General features: G+C 35.8%; 1 protein-coding gene across 1 annotated transcript in view; it reads left to right on the top strand.

The window, feature by feature from the left end:
- The first annotated feature begins 19,858 nt into the window (after nt 1-19,858).
- LOC109097851 (PHD finger protein 24) overlaps nt 19,859-25,301 on the top strand; it is a 33,584-nt gene continuing 28,141 nt past the window's right edge. The window contains 1 exon segment of the mRNA XM_042755233.1: nt 19,859-20,222. The gene's annotated coding sequence lies outside the window, so the exon portion shown is untranslated.

A 25,301-nucleotide genomic window follows, 5' to 3' on the forward strand; every position in this document is an offset into this window, starting at 1 on the left:
TGAAACCATCATTTACAGTCTGCACATAAGTATTTATATTTTTAAAGTACATTATTCCTGTAATAAGTACTCTTCCGAAAAGTATGCTAAAGTGTACTTCTTTTTCACAAGGGCATACTTGTAGTGCTTAGTATAAGTAAGTGGATTGGGATTCAGCCCAGGTCTCTGGACCAGTGTGCTGCATTAGTACACATGTAGGGGGGTCCAGGAGCTGTACTGAATGATCTGACCCCACAGGCTTCATCCATTAGCTCTTCTGTGCTTCACTAGTCCATTTAGCCTGTTAACCCCCACCCCCACCCCCCAGACTCCCTCTCTCTCTTTTCGGTCATTCCCTTGCTCTGTCAGATTTCTCCTCCAGGATACAGAAAAAGAGAAGGCAGAGACCCACTCTTTTATTTTCTCCCAGGTCTGCTGGGCACTGAGCGATGCTGAGGCTGGAAGACTGAAAGAGTGGGAGAAAGAGAAAAGTCAGAAACAAAAAGAGATTCTGAGAGGATGTTTGAAGAGCCTTTACTTGACCCAAGGAGGAATGAATGGACAGAAGGAAAAAAAAAGACCGGGAAAAATAGAATACAGAGACTGTTTAAAATGCAGGAAACTCGATCCTTACAGATCTTAAAGGAACAGATCACTCCAAAATCTATCATTTCTATTGATTGTTCTTTCTACCTATCGTTCTGTCATTCTATATTCGATCTGTCCTTCTTTCATTTTATTCTATCATTCTATCTATCTATCCATTGTTCTATCATTTCTATTATTCTATCTATTGTTCTATTGTTCTAGCATTTTATTTTATTTCTTTAAAAAAAAGTTTTGAATGGTAGTGTATATATAAAAAAATTAACTTGGCAGCATGCTTAAAAATGTTACATATAAACCCAAGAATGTAAAAAAATAATAATAAATGCAATGGCTATTCACATGATAGGAATTTAAAGTAAAAAAAGAGTAAATTACTATTTGCATGCATATCTGAGGTCTCTGTATGGGACCCATCATATATAGGACCATCTCAACATAACCAGAATTGATATTCTAACATTCATGAATAGCTATGGCTATAGATCTCTGTGGTAAAGGTTCACATTTCCCTTGAGAATGCATTATATGAAACCAGCAGACATGCCATAAATGTTGATATTCTTTTACAAGGCCTAACCATTTACCACTATCCCAACGATATAATCAGACTTATAATCAGTCTGGCAGTGATCAATCAGTCTTTCATTAATACAGAATCAACATCTTTGATTAGCACTACTTTTAGGAAAAAACACCAACTGTTCTAAACAAAGAACAAAATTATTTTTGTAGAGAATATTTTTAACCCTTATTATGTAACATTGCCGAAAGGGGTGAGGACAGTAAAAAAAAAATCGTAGTTCTGGCTTCTTGACCTCTTTAATCAGGCAGATGTGTCACAGGAAGACCATGAGTGGGGTCTCCCCTACTGAGCCTTTTAATGACAAATTTATTCACAGGCCAATTACAACCGTCCTCCCCCGCATTCGCACACCATGTAGCTCTTCTGCTCATTGGATGCAGGCTGAACAGCCGTACTAAAAGAGTACTGTGCGTTCTCTGATATTCTCTCTGTAATTATGATAATAGTCTGTGTTGAAAGAGAATTTGCTCATATCTCCAAATGGTACATCATGTTGAGCTCTCAAAGGGTGTTCAAAGGAACAGCGCTCCCCAAAATGAAGTTTTGTCATAATTTACTTTCCTTCATGTCGTTTAAAACCCTGTGTGACTTTCAAAGGGTGTAATTTTTGAGAATCTCCTGGCCATTGAAGTGCATGAAGACTAGGTCAGTCAAGCTCCAAAATGACAAAAAGCATCATAAAACTGAGCGATGTGACTTATGCTCTATATTCCAAGTCTTCTAAAGCCATTCGATAGCTTTGTGTGACTGAAATTTGAGTCAGTGAGTTGAACTCAAGAACTGAACCAGTCTGATTTAATGACTGCATTAAAAATCACATATAGTACTCTGCACCTACATAGTAGGTGAAAAACAAAGCTGTGGCAGCTTTTGTCTTAGGTTCATCTGCAGTTCTTCATGTAACTTTAATCTGGGACACATCATTATTTATCAAAGGGATATTATATGAATTGGATCACAAGATTTAGCCTATAGCTTTAGCTTAGCATTTAATGATTCATTACAAATCAGACATTGCTATTTCTCTCATTTTTTTCTGTGAATGGCAACTTAAATTTTGGTCTGTTTCTCACATAAAGCTACTGTATGCCTTCAGAAGACTTGGGGATATAGTTGTTTGAGTCATAAAGACCTCTTTTATGAGACAGCTAGTGAGATTTACTTGTCATCTTAAAGATTGACAGCTTCATTCCTCAAGCAATTATCTTTTTAAAAATTACTTTTTTAGAGAAATTAATTCAGGTTTGAAATGACATGAAGTTGAGTTTATTTACGTGAGCTGTTCCTTTAAGGTTCCTGTCTAATTGATGTTGGTTTTATTGACGGAAACTCTGCAGTCCCGTGACAGTAGAATGGATTCTCTAATTGGCCCTACATGTCCTGTAATTCCCATAAGTGCCATGCAGATGTACATATACAATGTTGCACTGCTGGACGTCAGTCCTGGAAACCTTACAACAGCAAAGTGATGACGGTAGAATTAGCAAGTGTTTCTGTTCTTGTTGATGGTGCAGTGGAAGACAAAGCAAGTTGTGAGAGTGGCTCCTAAAACTCTTTATCTGTCAGGTACCATTACACAAAAACTACTCAAAGTGGGGACGACTAGGCTTGAGAAATAGTAAGAGGCCTTATTCCTGCTCTAGTTTACTTCCTGTAAAAGACAAGAGATCAATAATGGTGGGAAATTTATGGCATCGTTTAAAGATGGTGAGATCCGGGAGCAAAGAGATGATGAGATGGTGTGGGCCATATTTCTGTGGATTTTGTGTTATCTATCTTGAGCCTTAATGACTTTTTTCTCTTCCAAAGATCTGAATGTTCTGTTATTCTGTTATATTATTATTCTGTTATATTATGTTATGCCAGAAAATTGCAGAAATGTGTTGAAAATGTGTCCATAATTAGGCCATAACTAACAAAAACATGTTTTGATAGCGCTGACTGTGTGATTTTTGTAAAAAGGAATGTGGTATGAAATTTTTCCAAATGTACACTATACATGAATGTTCAAAAGTTTGGGGTTAGTACGATTTTTTTTAATTTATTTGAAAGAAGTCATTTAGGCTGCATTTATTTGATCTAAAATATGGTGTGAAAATAGCAAGTTTGTATTGTAATATATTTTCAAATTTATTAGAATAAATTTTGAAATCATTCTGAACTGCTGATTTGATGCTAAAGAAACATTTATCATTATTATCAATGTTGCAAACAGTCCCTTTGCTTGAAATTATTATGAAAACGGTGATAAATATTATTCAGGATTTCCAGTTGATGAATGGAAATGTCAAAAGAATAGCATTTGTTTAAAATAAAAATATTTTGTAACATTATAAATGTCCACTGTCACTATGATCAATTTAATGCATCCTTGCTGAATAAAAGTTTAATTATAAAATCTTATAAATATATAAAGGGATGAGAGACAGGATGTTATTTCTGTCATGTCACACTTCGGTAGCTCCACCCACAGTGATCTTGCAGTAACTGTATTGCATCACACAGCATTTTTGATTTCATTTAGACAAATTACATCATGGTGGATAGTGTCAGGTCAGGACACAGTGTGACAAGATGATTCAACCATTCAAACGAATTTGCACACCCCTGTGGAAAAAGGTGACGTAACTCTATAATCTCAGAAGAAGCTTTGTGTTTAACTTCCTCTCAGACTTTGTCTGGAAGAAAGGGGTCTTCAGGCAAGATATCAGGCCTTGTTGAGATCTAAATCAAAGAGCCCAAAAAAAACCATGTGCTAATACAACAGCTGCCAAGCCACGCTGAGACCTTTCCACTGACAAAGAGTGACATTTAAGCTGAAGTGCCTGACCATATGGTGTTTTTTTGAACCAGTTTCATTATGATAATTGGTTTTGAAATTATGATGTGAAAACATGTTAAAGACAGGTTACTTTGCAGTTAAGAATTATGCTGTGACATGTTTTACCTTCATATTTACTGATTGCACCTGTGGCCGCAGCACTTGGACAGTCAAAGCAAGGACGTTTCTGGTGCTAATAGCACAGTGACCTGGTTTGGCTTGCAGTCATCTTAAAGATGTGCACAGTGAATAGTTATGTTCAATCATCCGACAAAAATCACATTATTATTCAGTGCTGCAGTTGTAGCAGAAAGGAGGTTGAGTAAAGTGAACTATTATTTAGTATAGCCTAAAATTAATTCAACTAAATTAAATATAAGAGCACTATCTTTAACATCTATGGGGTTGAAATGCAGAAGTAAACTTAGAAGGGTAAACTTCTACAGGGGAAATTTAAGACCATATCAAAATGGTGAATGGGTGCCGTCAGAATGACATAATAAATATAAAACATAATAATCCACAAGTAATCCACACCACTCCAGTCCATCAGTCAGCATCATGTGAAAAGCTTAAAATCTTCAACAATTCATAATGAATCTTTCTCTTTAAAAAAAAACTGTCTTTTCTGAATAAAATCATAAACATGCACAGCGCTGTTTACATTTGTCCACTGAAAAAGTAATCTCACCTGAATCTGGAGAGAAATATGCACATTTAAGCACTGTTTACAAGTGAAAACAGTCCAGAACAGTTCTTAATAAATATATCTGTGGATTTTAATATGCAAAGACAAAGGGAATGGACATATACACTGGAGGAAGCATTATAGTCTTATTTTGGCCAGAAGCAATGGTTTAAAGTAAAAATGTCTGAATGATGGATTTGTATCTTAGAAACACACAGATTTTCACTTCACAAGATGTTAATTGATGGACTGGAATGGTGTGGATTACTTGTGGATTATTGTATGTTTTCATCAGCTGTTTGTTCTGACGGCACCCATTCACCGCAGAGGATCTATTGGTGAGCAAGCGATGTAATGCTACATCTCCAGATCTTTCCTGATGAAGAAACAAACTCATTTTTAATAGCTTGAGAGTGAGTGAATTTTCAGCAAATTATTTTTTTTTTGGCTGAACTTTTCCTTTATTACCTGCTTGAGTTTGCTCATTAATTCACTGGACTATCAAGAGATAAGTGTTAGACTAAAAACACAAACGTAGTTTTTCTCATATAATAACTAATATTGCAGCGCAGAGTGTACCACGTTTGTAGCCAGGGCTTTAAGCACCACTGTTGTAGCCAGGGTTTCTAAAATAAGTGTAGTCTGGGTGGGAATTGTGCTATAATAACCCCACTCATTATATACACTAAACACTTTAAAAGAGACAGATATATAGATGTTTGTGAAAGATGTTTTCTGTGTTTTGAAGGAATGAGCATTGTTAAATGATATCACATTGCACCATTACTTTAGGTTAGGGGTATATCATTTTATAAATTGTTTATTATTCATTCAGTAATACATTGGCCTATTACTGTTATAGTTTTCATTAATAACCATTGCTGTATAGATGATAACTTAGTCTAATTCCCTTATGAATGTTGTTGTTGCACAACTTTGTGAAAATTTAACTACAATATGATATAGCATAGATGCAACATACTTGTTCTACAGATCTCTGCACTAGTGTCATATGCTACTGTTTTGATAGCGTTGATAACGTTTCTGACAGATAACATCATGTTTTTTGTTATTTTTTTGCATTTGTCTTACCGTATGTGGCCAGTCAGCAATAACAAAACAAATAAATAATGTCTGTGGGCTCTTTTGATTACTATCAGTTTCTCAGTGTTGCCAGATATTGCTATGAAAATAAATAAAAATAAACTAATAAAAATATCTTTCCACCTATAGTCACTAATGGCCAACAAACTCTCTGTTTAGTCTGTTTTTAGGAAAGCTACAACTTTGGAGTTCAACATATTGTTTCTGAGATGCAAACAATTAAATATTAAAATTTAAACTTAATTTGGTTGGTTGTATGTTGTTAAAGTTAACTTTAAGAAAATAAATATGACTGTCTGTAAAAGGAAAATATTAAATTAGTTTTTAAATTATTATTTATTTCACATGGGTTTGAATCAGATTCGGTCAGATGCTCATTTTACACCCAGATGGTGCATCTTACCCACTGACTCAACTCGGGTCAACTTACCCCAAACCCGGGGCAAACTGAGCCGTAGGAACACTTTTTAATAAGAAGCCATATTTTAGAACCCTTTGTCATAGATACATTCTATGACAGCCTTGTGTGATTTGGTTTTAATGAAATATGTGTTATAGATTACAAGTATCAAGACAAGTGATTATAATGGGACATATACTTAATTACAAGAATTAAAGTGTGACAAACTGCTAAATATACTATATGATGATTTACCTGCATGCTGGCTTGCTAGAGCTTTGTATTCATGTTTGCAGTGTTGAACTGCCTTTAGCAGCCCCTCTTTGCTCTTTCTCATTCTGTCTTCTTTTTTTGTGAAGGCTTTTTTTTTGTCTACAAAGTGTGCCAACAACAGCAAATTTGGTGTTATCTATATTAGATCTGATCAGGTACAATAATTTGATTAAACATTCTAATTCTAAGAACATGGATATTTTGTACAAGTTGTTAGCACTTTTAGAAGGCTGAGTCATTACCAACAAAAATAAAAACAAACTACCAACTTATTACTAATTCAGCAGATCAACCACTGACTAATGAGGATCATAATGCATCTACCTGGTAATGCAATGAGCTTCGGGAACTGTGGTCTCCACTCTCCAGAGAGCGGCACACAGATCGTGAGTGATGCTGCGGTGCGGGCGGGAAACACGGAACGAAATCAGCTGATCATTGATCAGCTTTGAACTGGGGTGAAGGGGGGATTGGTGAGAGGGGCACCTCAGTTTATGAGGGCAAAGGGGCAGTGACTCTAGCCACCGGGCCACCCCCCTGTGCACGGCCCTGCCGCAGACCTAGAATATGCATCAAGTCACTGAGCAATTATACGTATGTTTCCCTCAATTACCTCACTGTTATCTTAGAAAGTTTCTCAAATATGTCCACAAACCCAGGCTTGGCAAAAACACAGCAGGAATCACAGAGAGAGATACCAGAGATGTTTGAGAGAAAAGGTCAGTTTGAGGACAAATGGATGTTGATCAATAAACACTCTTAAAGGGTTACTCCATCCCAAAGTGAAAATTTTGTCATTATTCACTTACCCCCATGTCGTTCGAAACCCGTAAAAGCTTTGTTCGTCTTCGGAACACAATTTAAGATATTTTGGATGAAAACAGGGAGGCTTGAGACTGTCCCATAGACTGCCAAATAAATAACAGTGTCAAGGTCCAGGAAAGTATGAAAAGCATCGTCAGAATAGTCCATCTGTCATCAGTGATTCAACCGTAACGTTATGAAGCGACGAGAATACTTTTTGTACACAAAGAAAACAAAAATAATGACTTTATTCAACAATTCCTTTCCAAATCAGCGTAGCGCCATTTTGGCAAATCTGAGCTGTACACAGGTGACATACACTCTTCTGTGTCAGCCGCACTGCACCAATGCGCTGTTTGCTTACCAACCAAAGTGTAAATACATGTAAAAAATGTATCCTTGTGGCGCGGCTGATACAGAAGAGCATAAGCCGCCTGCGTACAGCTCAGAATTGTCAAAATGGCGCTACACTGATTGGGAGAGACACAGAGGAGAGGAATTGTTGAATAAAGTCGTTATTTTTGTTTTCTTCGTGTACAAAAAGTATTGTTGTCGCTACATAACGTTACGGTTGAATCACTGATGACAGATGGAGTATTCTGACGATGCTTTTCATACTTTCCTGGACCTTGACACTGTTATTTATTTGACAGTCTATGGGACAGTCTCAAGCCTCCCTGTTTTCATCCAAAATATCTTAAATTGTATTCCGATGACGAACATAGCTTTTATGGGTTTGGAACGACATGGGGGCAAGTGAATAATGACAAAATTTTCATTTTGGGATGGAGTATCCCTTTAAGTATAAAAGGAATGGCAGTAAAGCAAACATCCTGCTGAAGAAATAGGGTGTGAATTTGCAGACCACATTAAAGAACTCCATGGCTTCTTTTATGGTTTGAGTTTTTACCTCTACTCAAAAGCACTGTAGCAAGAAAACCGTTATGAAAGTTTTATTCTGGTAAAGTATTCATAGAGTTGGGGATGTTTGTTTTATTTTAGGCATATCCTTAGGTTGAGCTGTGGCATTCAGTGAGCACAATCTGGCTCTGTTTTTGCACAGTGTGCATGCAGGCTTTACATGACATCTGGGGCATTGAGTCTTGTTGGATAATGGCTTGGGGGGGCCGTTTTCTTTTGTCTGTACAAGAAACGCCTCTAGGAATGTTATTTCTTCGATGCTCAGTTTTATCTGCTCTTGTCAAACATTGTGCCAGTGATCCCAACCGATAACTGCATCTACTATTGTGTGGATGTGTGCTTAAATAGCTCCTATTTTTTATGGTTAACAGCTATTGTGCATTTATTTAGGAAATATCTATTCTTTTTAGTTTACATTTTATTTATTTATTTTTTAAGCCTTTATAAGTAGACATAATAAGTACCTGGACTTTAATAGCAAACCCCATAAAATGTTTTTATTCCCTATGTACAATGCTGTCTGGGAAGTCGTTTCCTGGTTGAGTTTCAGTTTTCAGTTGCAAAGATCTTTCTAAGGAAACAGCCATAAAAAAACATGATATCATGTCACCCTGGAAAAAAGATAATTATTTTCCATCTTCTATGGGAATTTCCATAACCAAAGAGGGACTCGAGATCTTGAGATCAGAAATATTTGTAATGCCCTAACAAGTAGTATTTGGATATGGCACAAGCCTGTGATTCTCAGTTCAGCTATTGCTTAAACTGTAGTGTGTGGACACTTATATATATTGTGTATGCTTTTACAGTGGTTGAAGTATGTCTTGATCTTTACATCATGATATTAATGTTTTGTGGTTTATAATCTGTGTGTGTTAGATTAAAGGTCATCTATATGCTGGTGTACTTTTACAAATGAAGAAAATTAACATCAGTGGATATACCCATTTAAAGTTGAGAGACTTCTTAATGGACAAAAAATATTAATGACTCTTTACTTTTCAAGTAATAAATCAGGATTCATGGTTGTGATTTAATTAACATTGTGCTATTTGCAATATATTTTAATATGTTTTTTTATTTAATGGTTAAAATGGAACCACTTCACATACATTCTGTGTTCTCTCCTTCACCGATTAGTTGCGTGCCTTTATTTATTTTTTAAAATCTAGGCACGTAACACTATTTCTTTACAATTCATTTAAAATATACTTTTAATACTTAATTTTAATGTGCTTCAGGGATATTTCAATAGCATTTCAGCTCATTAGAAATGCATTAGCATTACACTAGTTTAATATATAGCTGTTTTCAAAATTATACAAAATGTTACAAAAATCACAAAAAACAAAAAAAAAAAATTAAAAAAATTAAAAACATAAAAATTTAAAACATTTTAAAAACTTACAAAAATTACAAAATAAATTCCTAGAGTACATTAAAAAGGTCCAGCAGCATATATAATATCTTGACTCAATTACATTATATTAATGGCAGCGTTCACACTTATTCAAGTAAGTGAAGTGCACCAACCTGCCAAGTGTGAACTCTCCCAGAGATGAACATATGGAAAAACCGTCCCACCAAATGTACTCTTCCATGTTCAGTTTAGCTATTTGGGTAAAACTCAAAAGTCATTCTTATTATACTATCCCTGTATTTTTTAATGTTTGTTGGGGGAGAAACCAATTAGTGCTCATAACTGGCTGCCATTTATTTCCTCCTTTAATCTTTTATACTCAGTAGCAGCACATCCAAGTCTCATTCATGAATAAGACTGATGAATTATACATACAGTCATTTCAACTAAAGTGCACCGCAGTCCTCTGGTTTCCAGCTGATGTCTCACCATTTATTATATCTGTTGTTTCAGCAAGTCTCATGCACTAAGCGTGTCTGATTACCTCCATCACAACTTATTTGCATCCACCACTGTTATAATATGCCGTAAAAACCTCAATCCGCTCAGTGTTTTTCCAGCTTCCCGTCAGTTTGCCACAGTGTATGATGACTGCACTAGCGACGAGTCATCTCCGGGGACATCCAATTTTGTAGCCCAATTGTCGAGAATGTGCGGAGATGGAAAAGAGATCAGCTTAATTGTGTATTTTCCGCTCGTTTGGGCCAGTAGTGTAGCTGTGGTTTTCACCGACGGAGCACTTTCAGGTATTTTTCCGCCTTTAAATGGAAAACAGAGGAAGTTTTTTCAGTTAACTTTTGAAAGGCATGATTTATAATAGTGTGCATGATATATAATATCACATCATTAGTACAGTGATGTATGTAGGTGTATACAAAGGCATCAGTCATTAAAGTCTAAGTATAGCTGGGTAGTGGTTGTCTTCGCTCTGTATTAGTTAAGTAGTCTAATAGGGTTGGAGGAAAGCTCTCAATATGAGTATTACAGATATGCTTTTAGCCAAACTACGACAGGGATGTGTCTTACAGTAAACTGTCTGAGGTATTGACATCAACTTATGATTGTTGATGTTTCTCCTCATTTCTTTTCCCCTTCTCGCTGTGCTCTCCCTCCCTCACTCTCCATTATGCACTTAAAGTTTTAAAAGCACCTCCTGTTTTAAAACTGTAACCTTCGTGAAGCGCTGTCATGTTAAATTAAAGATGCAGACAGCATCATTTTTATGCAAAATACCTAAAAGGATGAGAAAGGCAGTTTAGCATTATTGAGGAGTGTTTTACAATTCATATTTTCCTGAGATTAAAACGCTGATTGAGTTTTGCTTTCTGTAAAAGCATCGGTTCTATTCAGCCAGAGACAAAGCAAGAGCCTACACAGATGAGACTGGATGCATCTTCCTTGTCAGTTTATTTCTAATTAATCAGCTCATGCAGGTCTTCAGAGGCCTAGGCTGCACAAGTAGGTTATGACAGCGTCTATCTCCTCATCCTGTGCTGCTGAGAGTCACCTTTTTTGACTAACTGGTTCAAATAACAGTGACACAACTTACCCAACGAAAATAAATCTAAAATAGTCCTAATTCTTTCAAAGATTTGATTTTTGAATTTAATTAACATGTTCATTTTTGCTTAGACTGATTAATTGAGATAATGACACAGTGTATCCTCATCTGACACAATTTACCCCATATGCTTTCATATTTCATGGCTAATGTTTAGCCATATAATTTCCAAGGCTTCATACATTGGCAGTTTAACATATATGATATATTGCATCCAAAGTCACATACTTGACAGTATAGGTACTACATTTCATTTCAAATTCACTTTGCATTCTATAGTATGAATATAGGTAATATGAATGAAATTCAGATGGACTACGTCCGCCATGTTGTTCCTATCACATGATCTGCCAGTGTCAGTTGCATCACTTAATTTCCATTCACAAGTTCTTTCTTGTGGCCTTACTGGATAGTATCCATTGAATGCGCAAGAAGTAGCGGAGGTAGTAGGTCATCTGGTCATCATTTGGTCAAAGGCCTACTACTCTGTTCACATACTGTTTTTTGCATACTATATAGTATGGAAGTAGGCATATTCGGACACAGCTCTGGTTTTTATCATAGAAATGCTTATCACTCATGGGAATCTCTTAATTACAGGCAGCTGCATATGATGGGCCCTTTCTGAATATATGGTGATATGACAAAAATAATGCAGGTTGATATATTAAGGGGGCGACACAGCTGGCACATCTTACCCCACTGCCCACTCTCCCTTATCTGATTTTAGTGGCAGTGAGTGAAACCAATATATATATATTTTAAAACCCAGGCATTTAAATATGAGCTGAAAACCACATATCTGCCTCTAAGTAAGGATTGTGAAAACATTCAGAGCATGACTATGTTTGAGCCCGAGGCATTGATCTAAAATCCTGCAGAAATGCTTTGATACACCCCCAACACCAGCATGACCATCCTCTATGAAAATGTGAAGACATGCAAGACATGTTTGGCTATGTGGACCATTCATTATATTTGTGTCATATAGCCTATGTACATGGAGTATAACATGCATATAACTATATATCAAACCCACATTTTACAACCAATTACATTCTTCTGAATGCTTTTCTCTGCTTTCAAATTTGCTGTCCCTAATAATTGGAATCAATTTGCAGAGCCAGCTGGATAGATAGATTGATAGATAGATATTTTACCCTTACCTTTATGCATGATTTATGTTTCTTTCTGATTGCAGCTAAAGAATGCTATGTGTTCTAGCACTATAAGAGTGTAAGGCCTTCACAGGCATTTAATTAAAGAAATAACTGACTGGACCTGCTGTCAGAAACTCATCCTGCCACTCTTTCTAACACCTCTAATGGATATCTGTGCTCCGCACCGGCTGAATGTCAGGTCATCTTGCCAAAATGTCTTGTATTTAAGCTCTGCATAAAATTCAGTCAAGGTCGTACTTCCCAAATCTAGCTTATGTCACCATTCCAATCAAATCAGTGCAGACAGATCCATTGGGTTTGGGGCTGAAGAGTTTATAAACAGCTTTTTACCTCCAGGGGTGCAAATAAAACACTTTACCAGATTGAACTGGGGGAACACACATGGGGTAGTTTAGCAGCTTAAGGAAATGGATAAATGTTGATATTGTTGATAATGTTGATATTACACCTTTTTGAATGACTCAATAGCTTGTCTTGTAAACATGTCTTAATAATTATAAACCGTATGGAAAAGGTCTTAATTAGAGACTGGACTCATAACTGTTATCTGCCCCCGATTATTCTAAGTAAAATAACGTACCACACGATACCTCATAAACACAAAGTCAACAGCATATTTAAATAAATAAATAAATGTTAAAGTTTTTCTGGTTGTTATCTCTGGAATGAGTCACTGACAAATGCCCACTCACAGAACGAGTTTGGTTTTTCGTTTCCAAGACGGTCTTTGAATTAACTCTTGGAAAACTTTCCTGAGAAACATGATAGTATAATGTGTTGCCATGATATTAGAGATCAAAACTGTTGGTGGCAAGTGATGGCAAAGTTTGTTGAGATGGTAACATTTGCTATTATTCTTAATTTAATATTTTTTTTTTTAAATCATATTTAAATTCTAAATCATATTCATTAAGGGTTTTTGTCACATATCTGTCTGAGATGGTAACATTTGCTATTATTCTTAATTTAATATTTTTTTTTTTAAATCATATTTAAATTCTAAATCATATTCATTAAGGGTTTTTGTCACATATCTGTGGTTGTTAAAACAACTGGTCTCTTAGTGGACATATCTGCTGATAATAACAAGAGCTTAATCATTATCTAATAGTCATCTGATTACTGTCTAAATGTCTCTAATGACGTAAGCAAAACAATGTACTTCTGATTATATATAAAATTTGTGGCCTGACCAAAGCACACAAGAGTTTTTGTACTACTAGACTGCTGTGGTAGGAATCAGGATGAAGAGGAAAAGGAGGGAATATTACATTGTCTCTATCAAATTTCCGCATTGCTGCTGTAATACAATTACGATGCCATTCGATGATGTGAAATAGGGAGGCATATCCTGCTTCTGAAAATGCAGTGAAACTGCACTGCATGTTAAGCACTGTATGAAGTGCTAGAAAACAAATTACATTTGTAGCATTTTTAATTGGACTTTTATTGGCAGAGGCCAAACAATGAGGATGCAGTGAGTTGAATATTAACATGTGACATTAAATCCTGATGCTTACTGTTTTCTAGCTGCTCACAAACCAACTCAAACCAGCTTCCAGCTTTTTATAACAATGTGAGTTAGTCAGGCTGGTTTTGGAAAGAAGGGGGCTGGTCAACCAGCTAGTGACTAGCTGGAAACCAGTAACTTAGGTTTACCTAAAATGGGATTTTACAGCAAATATAGACTGAGTAAAATGAAAAGGGGAGTTCTCTGTGAAACTTTCTTTTTGTTTATTTTCTTTTCACAAATGGGACAGAACTAAACCAGGCAGAATAAGAGAGAGAAAGAGAGAGAGTGTGTTGCTTGGCAACAAACTTGGCATCAAAATATTTTAGGATTTTAGGTTTGGCTAGACTTGTAGTGTACACATGTCATACAGACTTAGATTTGATAATTGCACAAATATACTGTACAAGTTAATGAATGCATGATGTGATATTTTGCCTGAAAATCTTACTGATGTTTAGTGGTACTTTGTAGAGTAGTATTAAACATTGATATCTTAATTATGCATGTAGATTTGCCATACAGTGAAGACTGAATGTCTGAATGTACCTTATCGATTATATATGGTACTATTGCCTGATCAAAGTTTAAATGGCACAAAAAGATCCCTATAAATGAGCAATATTTAAAGCTGAATATAATGATATTCACATGTAAAGTCTGATATGATACAAATCAAGACGTTACATCACAAAACTGCGAGAGCTAGCTGCAAAACTATAAAATATGTTTTTTTCTGTGTTCTTTTTATTCGCCTCAGGAGTATTCCTTGTTTATTCTGTTGAATGCGTACATTCCTCCTGAAACTCGTGTACGCACGGCGCTAGAACAGCTGGCTGATCAGATCACACACAGAGCAGCGTTACCCAGACTCTTTCATTGTCATTCTCTGTGATTTTAATAAAGCTATTCTCACCCACAAACTGCCTAAATACGGACAGCACATCACATGTCCCACCAGGGACAGCAATATACAGGACCATTGCTACACTCTGTCCTGGACTAATGGACTAATGAAATGGGATTTACAAGCCTGCTTCGACTGCACTGATTGGAGTGTTTTTGAGGCTAAAGCCGCTGATCTGGATGAGCTCACTGACACATTGACATCCTACATCAGTTTCTAAGGACATGTGTGTTTACACCAGGACCTATTTAACATTTATCAACGACAAACCCTGGTTCAGTGCAAAACTCAAACAGCTTCGGCAGGTCAAAGAGGATGCCTACAGGAGTGGGGACAAAGCCTTGTACAAACAGGCCAAATACACATTGAATATGGAGATAAGAGTAGCTAAGAGAAGCTACTCTGAAAAGCTGAAAAAAAAACAGTATTCAAAGAACGACCCTGCATCAGTGTGGAAGGGCCTGAAAGCCATCACCAACTACAATACCCCATCCCCCAGCACTGAGGCCAATCAACAACTGGCTGAAGACCTGAATGAGTTTTACTGCAGGTTTGAAAAGCCTGGTATCACACCCCACACCCACTCTGACCGTCTTACAACACAGCCATCAACACCCTCTCTCCCCCTACTGCTTCCCAGCCTGCACTTAAGATCTGTGAAGATGATGTACGCAAAGTATTCAGGAAATAGAAGACAAGGAAAGCCAAAGGCCCAGACGATGTCTCTCCAGCCTGCCTCAAAGCCTGTGCTGTCCAGCTGTCATCAGTCTTCACACTGATCTTCAGCAGATCCCTGAAGCTGTGTGAAGTCCCCTCCTGCTTTAAATGCGCCACCATCTTCCCTGTACCCAAGAAACCAAAAGTAACAGGGCTAAATGACTACAGACCTGTTGCTTTAACATGGTCATGAAGTCATTTGAGAGACTTGTGTTGGCCTACTTAAAGGACATTACTGGTCCCTTGCTGGACCCCCTGTAGTTTGCTTACCAAGCAAACAGGTCAGTGGATGATGCAGTCAATATGGGACTGCACTACATCCTCAAACATCTGGACAAACCAGGGACTTGGGCATAAAAAACATTTCCCCCCCATGCCATCTCCATCTTAAACAGCTAACACAGAAATGATTACCTGTTTTCTGTAATTCATTTCTCCACTTAAAGCAATTACCTGTCTGTTCCAATTTTTTTTTTTACCACTTTATTATAATTATTTATTTTTTGTTTTTTCTTTAGTCTTATTTAATTGTTCTTTCTTTTCTCATGTCATGTATGCATGTATGTAGTATGTATGTGTGTACCAAGAGCTCCTAAAAAAAACCACAACAAATTCCTTGTGTGTCTGCACACACTTGGCAAATAAAGCTTATTCTGATTCTGATTCTGATTAATATTGAAAAAAGGTAAAAGTATTTATCTTAAATTATTTAATATGCACTTTGTATAAAATATACACAACCATTCAAATGTTTATATATATATATATATATATATATATATATATATATATATATATATATATATATATATATATATATATATATATATATATATATATATATTAGCTAAAAAAAGTAAAAAGTAATTTTGTTAAATATTATTACAGTTTAAAGTAACCATTTTCTATTTGAATACATTTTAAAATATAATTTATTTCTGTGATGCGATGCTGAATTTTCAGCATCATTACTGCAGTCTTTAGTGTCACATGATCCTTCAGAAACCATTCTAATATACTGATTTGCTGCTTAGTGTTTAAAGCAGTTTTACATTTTTAATAGTTTTATTAGAATATTTAAAAGAACAACATTTATTTAAAATAGAAATATTTTGTAACATTATAAATGTCTTAATGTAATACAACATAATAAAAATAATTCTGTGGTGAAGTAAATCCTAAGAAAAAACAAATGTTATTTCTACATTAAATAATTTAGTTCAGGCAAGAATTAAAAAAAGAGTAAATTCTATATTAGTTCTCAATTTAAACTTGTAGAAATTAAAGTTTGAACTTATAAGTATATTTTACTTGTAATTGTGTGTTTACATTATTTGAGTAAATATAAAAGTTATGATCACAACCCACCGGCTAATTATTTATTTCCTTTGGAAATTGTATATATGTCACAATTGGCTTGGCATGCTCTTGACAGTGCTTCATAGCATGCTTTTGCATTTTCATATGGACAGAGATTCTTTTTAAACGGAAGATGGAAAAACTCTGTTTATAAAAATATGTTTGGACATGGCCTTAAGGAGGTTTTTACTTAATTTCATACTTACATTTTACTTAAATATGTGTGCAAAAATTTGCAATTGAAAAATTAAGTTTTTTTTTTTTTCTTCAGTGAAGGGTGAGTAAATGATGATAGATTATAGATTATTTGAGTTTTTATGTCTAAGTATAGATATTTAGTTTGAACCTATTTTTCCTGTAGCTCTAAAGGTACAAAGTGCTAACAATGGCAGATCGTGACAAAACAACATGAAATTTGGGTCTAAAATGACATTTAAAATTCAGGATTTACAGTTAGAGGGTAGAAAAATTTCATGCTGGTTATTTTCAAATTTGATAGAACATTATTTGGAGATTTATTCTGCTTTCTAACCTTATTAAACCTCTATTAGTGAAAATAAAACATGCTTTAGAGCCATATTATTACAGTGCTGCAGATGAATGTTTAAAACTGTGACGAGAACATCACAATGTGTCCTATTCATTCTTTGGGACCGAACCATGCCATATACAGTCCACAACAAATGCCCGCCAAACAGAAGTCTCCATTACTAGCATCTTTCAGCACTGCATTCTCATTCATCTGATTGTTAGCAGAGAGGCTGATGGCGAGCTCCTCCCCAGAGTCCTGCCAAATGAACACTAATGGCCAAGAGATCACGCTGTGGATGGGCTGCTAATGGTGATGGAGCTAGTGCAACGGCTGTCTTCCCTACTACTCGATGTGAAAGCACCGAGTCTGGCTCCATTGTGCCTCTGCTCTTGTCAGGAACATTTGTCTGTATTAAAGTGTTTATGAAGCACTTGTTGAAAGACTTAAGTTTGGCTGCCCTTGAAGCGTTTATGACATCTTTTCACCCAATATGAACTTGACAAAGATGTAGCTTTTTGCCACCAGACAACACAAAAACATAAGGCAAACTATAACCAGCTATTGATCATGTGTCATATTCTAAAATGAAGCAAATACAAAGACAAAATAACCAAATTTAGACACTTAAAATGACAACAAACAGTGACTTTTCACTAAAATGTTCCAGCCAAACACTCTCGTGCAGCTATCATGGATGCTGATTATCATTTTAAAGCAATATGCAGGGTTCAGTGCAAGTTTTAAGCTTGATTGACAACACTGAACAAAAATTTATTTCCATTTTTCAAATCTGGTTTACGGTGGGGCACTTACAGTACCATAGAACGGAATGTGGACAATGGTGCAGGTTTGATGTCAGAACCTTGAAGACTAATTTGCCACTGGTTCCTTCAAGATTTTTCCTTGGGGTTTTCAACTTACGAGTAAAATAAAGCATAACTTGATAATATATTTAATAATATATTAAGATGACATTAGTGTGACAACTTGCTTTCTATTCAAATTTTCAATTCCATTGCCATGAAGACATAACTCTTAAAACCCTTAAAACAACCATAAAAATGACAAGAATAACTTCTTTAAAAAGACACATTTTATGAGAAGAATTAATGTTAGTGCTTATAAATCCTCCAAAAACGGCCCCCCGTTAATTTCCATTCTAAGTGCCTCATAACCTCGCTAACCTTGTTAGACAACAGTACAGTCCATTGAACACACTGACATCAGTCCCTCAGCCTCATTTTCATTCCTGTCAAAAGTTAAATATGGTGCTATACCCTGACTCTTTTGTTTCATTTATTTTCAATAGTGACAAAAAAGTAAGCACAGAGTCCTTTTAATTTTCAGCTAAAATGCCCCACACAAAGTCTCATTAGCATCATTATCCTCTCCATGTTGCCTGTAATATCAATAAAGTAATATTCACTTGAACATGAGTTCTGGCTTGCTACAGGATCTAATTTATAAGCACATAATGTTTTCTCTCATTTCCTTTTTGACTGTAAGGTGTAGTGGTCCCTAGGAGATCCATCGTTCAATGTGCATTTACCTCAGCATTAATTATGCATGTGTCTCCATTTGACCCAGCATGCACTGGGACCTCATACTGGGAAGTGTTGAACATAACTACGCAGGATTATATGTTCATGGGTGTTTGAGATCTTGATGAAGATGTATATGTTCAGAAAGAATTCCATGAACTTTTGGTGGTCATAACTATTACCTGTGAAAACAAGAATAAAATGTAACAAATTAGGGGTTGTTTGGATCATTAATTATTTAAGCCTCATTTTGTAAATCCTCATCCTAATTTGGTCATGATGATTATTGGTGATACATTTTTCATTACTATTGATATTTTGACTGTAATATTTTACATGCAAATTCTATGACTCATACTATTTAGAAATGAATTACTTTTAAAAAAGTGTCATGATGCCGGACTGTTTAGGCTAACTGCTTAAAGATAAAATATAAATATGTAATTGTTATTTATTTTTTTATTATCAACATTAACTCTGCCCCACTGGCCAGGAAGTGTGAAGATCAAACAGTGAGTTTAGTCAGTATTTTGTAAAATAAACGTTAATTGTATTGCATAGGCTATTATGAAATTTTATTAAGTTTGAGCTCTCAGGGATACTTGATTCTGGTTGGTAATTTGAGAAATTCTGAGAATTTTAGTATAATTGTGCATTAAATGAACATGGATTTTTGTAGTTGGACAGACAACAGATTAATTATGTATATTTTTGGGCATAATTAATTGAATATAATTAGCCAAGACTGTAGTACGCGCACATCTTTTTGTCTAGATATTCAGTATTGGTTTTTGAAAATATTGTAGTATAATCTACAACCCCAAAATCAACAAGGCGATGTATGTGCATGGCTTGTATCCACTCTCTATGTATTGGCTCATCTCATCTCCCAGTGCCAACGTCATTTGAACAGACCAATGAAACGTCTCCTTTCGCAGGCTGAAAACAAGTTCCCTGAAGAGGCTGTAAGAACATTGGACCCTCGCGAATCTAGTGGGCTTGTCAGCAGAAGCAGCGGACACAACTTTTACCAGGCTTGTGTTTATTTACCCGAGCTGTACGGTGTCCACAGCAAAACTGAGCAGAATTCAGCACCGGAGCTGTCCAGTCTCCGCGCCTCACAAACAACGCTGTATGCACGGCCGCGGAATATTGTTTGAAGGGGTTACACACTGTACACTGACCGCCGCGATTACACACGCATAGCCTTCACTGACGAAAGCAAACACCTTGAAATGACTGCTGGCAGCGCGTGAGAGGAGCAGAAGAAAATCGAGTCCCTGGTACCGGAGCACCATCCCATTCCCTTCAGGTTAGTCTTAGCTCTTTTCTAACTATAGATACTAACTAAATCAAGCCAGTTGTGATTTTTACAGTCCACGTTCAATCTCAGTTAGTAAATCTTGTGTGCAACATGGAACATGCATTTAAACTGATGGTCATAAACGCAGGCAACTTACTGTGCATGGACGTAAATTTCACGAGACGGATCATTCATGCATCGGTTTTGTGTGGGTGTAGAAAAATATCCCGTCTATGCCACCCGATCTAGGTCAGTGCTGTTTGGCGGGTGTGGATGAGAGCCATGCATTATATTGCATCATGTTCTACAGTGAGGTGTAACGAGGCAGTTTGATATGCAGCTGCCAGACTTTACGCAATAACTTTTCTTACACTGACACTGAATGTTGCACGTTACGTATTTACAGTGTTGGATGTGATGTGAAACGTTTCACACAATAACTTGCGCGTGGTGAAGTGTACACGCTCCCGTGAGCAGCACTGCAGAGGTAAGTTTTTCTGGATCAGTTGCGGTCTCTTTGTGAGACCTTTGTGCATCACTTCTGACGTCACAGTCCAGGAGCCAGCAGGGTGTTATGTAGTCTTCGAAGAGATGATATGAGCTGCCTGCATTCAGAGAATTTCACAGAACATCATTTATACATTTCTATAGATTTTAAAGAATATAAACTGATAGCCTTTTATTTTTTTATTTTAACTGATTATTTATTTGTTTGTTTTAGATAGCAATATTTTAATCATTAATATTAATAATAAATCATTTTATTTTTTATTACTAAATGTAAAATTAATTATTGTAAGCAATATTATTGCAGAACTGAAGAGGATTATTATGGTATTACAACCTGCATATTATTAAATAATAATAACATTGTCATAATCGTTATCATCATCATCATCAACAACAACAACAACAACAACAACAACAACAACAATGATCACCATTATTATTAATAATTAATAATCTGATTTTAAATATTTTATATTGCCAAATGTAACATTATTTAATAAATATTGTAAGTAATATTATTTCAGATTTTAGGAGCAATATAAATATTACAATATTACTACCTGCATAATAATAATAATAATAATAATAATAATAATAATAATAATAATAATAAATTACATTATACTGGTACTACTTCTACTATACTACCAACAACAACAAAAACAATAATAATTATATTATTATTAATTATTAATTTTATATGATTATCATTAATTTCCAAGCTATTTCTACCTGATTTAACCCATAACAATATGATTTGTTGATTTATTTAGGTTGATTCAGTAATGCTAAATAATATTTTTTAAATATCTTGACTTGAATATCATCTATAATAATAATTGTTATATGAATATAAAGTTGATTTAACCAGAGCTTGATGATAATAATGATAATAATAATTTATCATTCTTTATATAAGAAACTATATTATTTATAATGCAAATGCTAATACTAACAATAGAGAACATAAAGAAAATAAAGCTGGTCTAATCAAAACATATAGGTTAATAGGAGTCTACTGAATTTGAAATTGCTGTACATTTAACCTTGTGAACTTTTTCCAAATCAGACTCTTGACAATCATATTCCATTCTTGGCCTTTCTAGTTCTATATGTGTTTGCTATTCGCAATGGTTCAGTATTAGTGTTGGTTCAGTTGATCTATTTGACTTAAACCTCCGCTTTTAGCCCTGTCCTACTTCTTCAGGACCCTCCTTCACCTTTTGGTGCTCGGTTCTCTCCTGTCTGCCCTCCTACCCACAATGCACCATGAGTGTCAGCTCTGGAACCCAGCAGACATTCTAGGTTCCCTCGTCTCTCTCACAGCTCTCATTGTCACCTCCTCTCAGAAGAGTGCCTGGCACAGACTCTGTGCCTGACAGGAACTGAATGCCAACGTGGGGGCTTCTCTCTCTGGAGGCATTAACATTCAAATTCCTCCACATTGCAACGCCTCCATGCCCATAGGCCAGTGTGCAAGAGGAATCTCAACTCCCCGTGCTCATAGTTTGTCCTGCATACTTTGCTTTTGAGATTGTCCAAGGTCAGGCTTTATGGGATGCGATGGCATATATGCGTTCATAAATGTTCCCAAAGCGCACAAGCCCACATTGCACAGATTATGTGTTTTATCACTTTGTTGCTCATTAGCATTTACAGAGAGCGTTGGCGATTTCATTTTTGAAGTTTGGCTGCTTATTTTTTTTGGGTGGGTGTTTGTGATTCCAATCACTGGCAGAAGGTGGCCTTCGTGGACTCGTTAGTGTGATTAGTTCCAGGCCTTTGGGGATGGGATATTCACTTCAATGGGAAGCATTCCCATGGAAAAAAAGAATGCTTTGTCGCCATCCTATTCACAGAGAAAGGGAAAAACAAAGGCTGGTGCAAGGCAGGGTTTGTTGGGATTCAAGTCAGCGAAAGCTTGACAGTGCGAAGCGGATTTGTGAAACATGGTATTAAAATAATATTAAAGGGAAAAACAAAGGCTGGTGCACATGTAGGTGCAATGCATAACATTCATGTTTTGCTGTAGTAAATAAGTGTAACTACTGAAATGTTTCAATTATTGAAACTGTAGCTCACCACGCTACAAGTTACTCATAATTTAAAGGGACAGTTCATCCAAAAAGCTCTATGTACATGTACAAGTTACCTTTGTGTTTCCACAGGAATTTCTTTTTTCAACAAAAAGGAGATATTTTCAAGAATGCACAGATATTTTCCAAATACGTTATTTTTCAATAGTTTGAGTACTGGAGCATCTCCTGAATTCATTCATGCGTTCGGATTAGTCAGATTCACGAATGATTCATTCTCTACATCTCTTGCTGCCTTTTGACAAAATATTTAGCTTACAAGATAAAAGGTATTGGAGCTATTTTTTTTGCAGAAAAATATATTTTAATCGAATACTTAGAAAAAGCAATGGTTGTCTTTATATGAAGTAAACATATTCTGCTGAACATCTCTGCAGACAGATGCCTCACTCAGATTGATAATTAGACGCCACGGTGTCCTCACATAAATTGCCTATGAAATCCAATTTACAGCCTCACTTCATGAGATATGATTTCACACAGAACATGTATATGTCAATATGATACTGAGAACAAGCATAGATAATAACCAGTGCTTCTCAGGATGAATGTGATTTAAAGGGGTCATGAACTGCATTTTTTATTATTTTGTACTGTTCTCTGAGGTCCACTTGTAACATTATCAATATTTTAAAAAAACATAAGCATTTAGAAGTTATAGACTATTTTCTATTGTGTTTTGACCCCCTCATCAGAACACACTGTTTTAATAGGTGTGGTGGATTGTAGACTCGGAAGTAAACGCCCACTGCTATGATTGGTTGACAGTTGTGTTTAGCCTGCATCCTTCATAGATGGATGCTGCTGTGATTAAGGTTAAAAATGCATAAATATTCAGTACGATCTCTAATAAAGCAATAGTAACCACGTAATAAAAACAGTTACTCACACTTGTGTGGTGTGACATTACTTTCAGATCCAGTATATGGCACTGCATCGTCTTTTAAGTTTCAATCTTTATAAAAATCCTGTGTTAAATTGTGCTTTGTTTGCAAATTAATCCACGGTAAAATGAAATAAACAAAGGACCAAGTTCTTACTGATGTGGTCTGGATCTACATTAAAAAAAGTTCATCCACTCTTTCCTAATGTTGGGATCAGCAGGGAAAGCAATGCAAAGATGAATACAATGTTTTTTTTTCTTTTTTTCTCAACTTGGCACTGCACACACTTGTTGTCTATAGAGCCATCTGTATCGTTTGATTTCAGCTTAGACCTGCATTTGCCTCTCTCATTATTCACTAATGTGTGAATCGTGGGCGGGGCTAAACAGGCTTTGCTGTAAAAGCAGGCGTTGATCATCTTCTGCCTGCGGAGGCGGTGTTTAGCCACACTATTACATCATAAAGTGGCACATTCCACACCCTGTCATTCTGGAAGATTGGCTTCAATAAAAGTTATTTTTAGACTCTTTCTATCTATCCGTCTGTCTTTCTGTTTGTCTATATAAAATGTAACTAACAAATTTCTGTTCTGTGACACGTTATATAAAAAATGAAAACACTATATATAGTCTGTGTCTGTGTCATTTGTCATATAGAGAGAGACAGAGACAGCAGAGATGTGTACATATGGCTGTGAGTTTTCATACATGACTCCCCACAGCCCCCAACTTCATTTCTTTTTCAGGAGAGTCATCTAAATTTTTCATGGAAGTATAGCTGGCCTGTTAGTGAGCTGTGTTGGTGAGACAGCTGTTGCCCAAAAATACACTGCACCCTTTGAGCTTACGGGAATGATATTCCTCTCTTTTATTTCTGTGAGATTGCTGACTTGGTGCACCCTTTAGTGCAAAACTTCAACTCTAAACATTCTCAGGGACCTGAATTTTCCCCTGGGTAAAAATAAAAAAATTCAACCTTGTATATGAATTCAGGTCAAGGAGTATTGTATTTGCTTGTGCAGGGGTTTTAATAACGGATAATTTACTTAATGCTTTCCTTGAGGTGTCACATATTACCTGTTCCAGTTTAATAATCAACCTACATCAACTATAATAATGCATTATTTTAATTAGTAAAGCATTTTGATATTCCGTAGATAATTTTCAAATCTTTACTAGTGCATATAGGACAACATTTAGGTTGGTTTTAATAAAATCCATTTGCTGAATCACATACCTTGGGAAGCCCATCTTTTATGGAAAAAGGACTTTCTCAGGTGTCAATCACCGTAGACTTCCATATTCCATATTCAAATCTCAATATTCAAATGAGCAGTCGACCAATATTTGATTCTCTAATTATTACAATCCTGACAAAGTGGTTACAGCTCTTGTGTCAAACTCACCACAAAATAGAACATTAGCAAATCTTTCATTTAAAATTCACAAGTGTGGCCCAGAATACAAATGGTGTTCTTTCTATTTCCAGAGGCAACATCCTTGCAGAGATTTAAAGTGCCCCTATTATGCCCTTTTTAAGATTCCTAATATTGTTTTGTGGGTGTTATACAATAGGTTTACATGCATGCAAGGTAAAAA

This window comes from Cyprinus carpio, unplaced genomic scaffold (genome assembly GCF_018340385.1).
Source record: "Cyprinus carpio isolate SPL01 unplaced genomic scaffold, ASM1834038v1 S000006657, whole genome shotgun sequence".
In the NCBI taxonomy this organism is placed as follows: domain Eukaryota; kingdom Metazoa; phylum Chordata; class Actinopteri; order Cypriniformes; family Cyprinidae; genus Cyprinus; species Cyprinus carpio.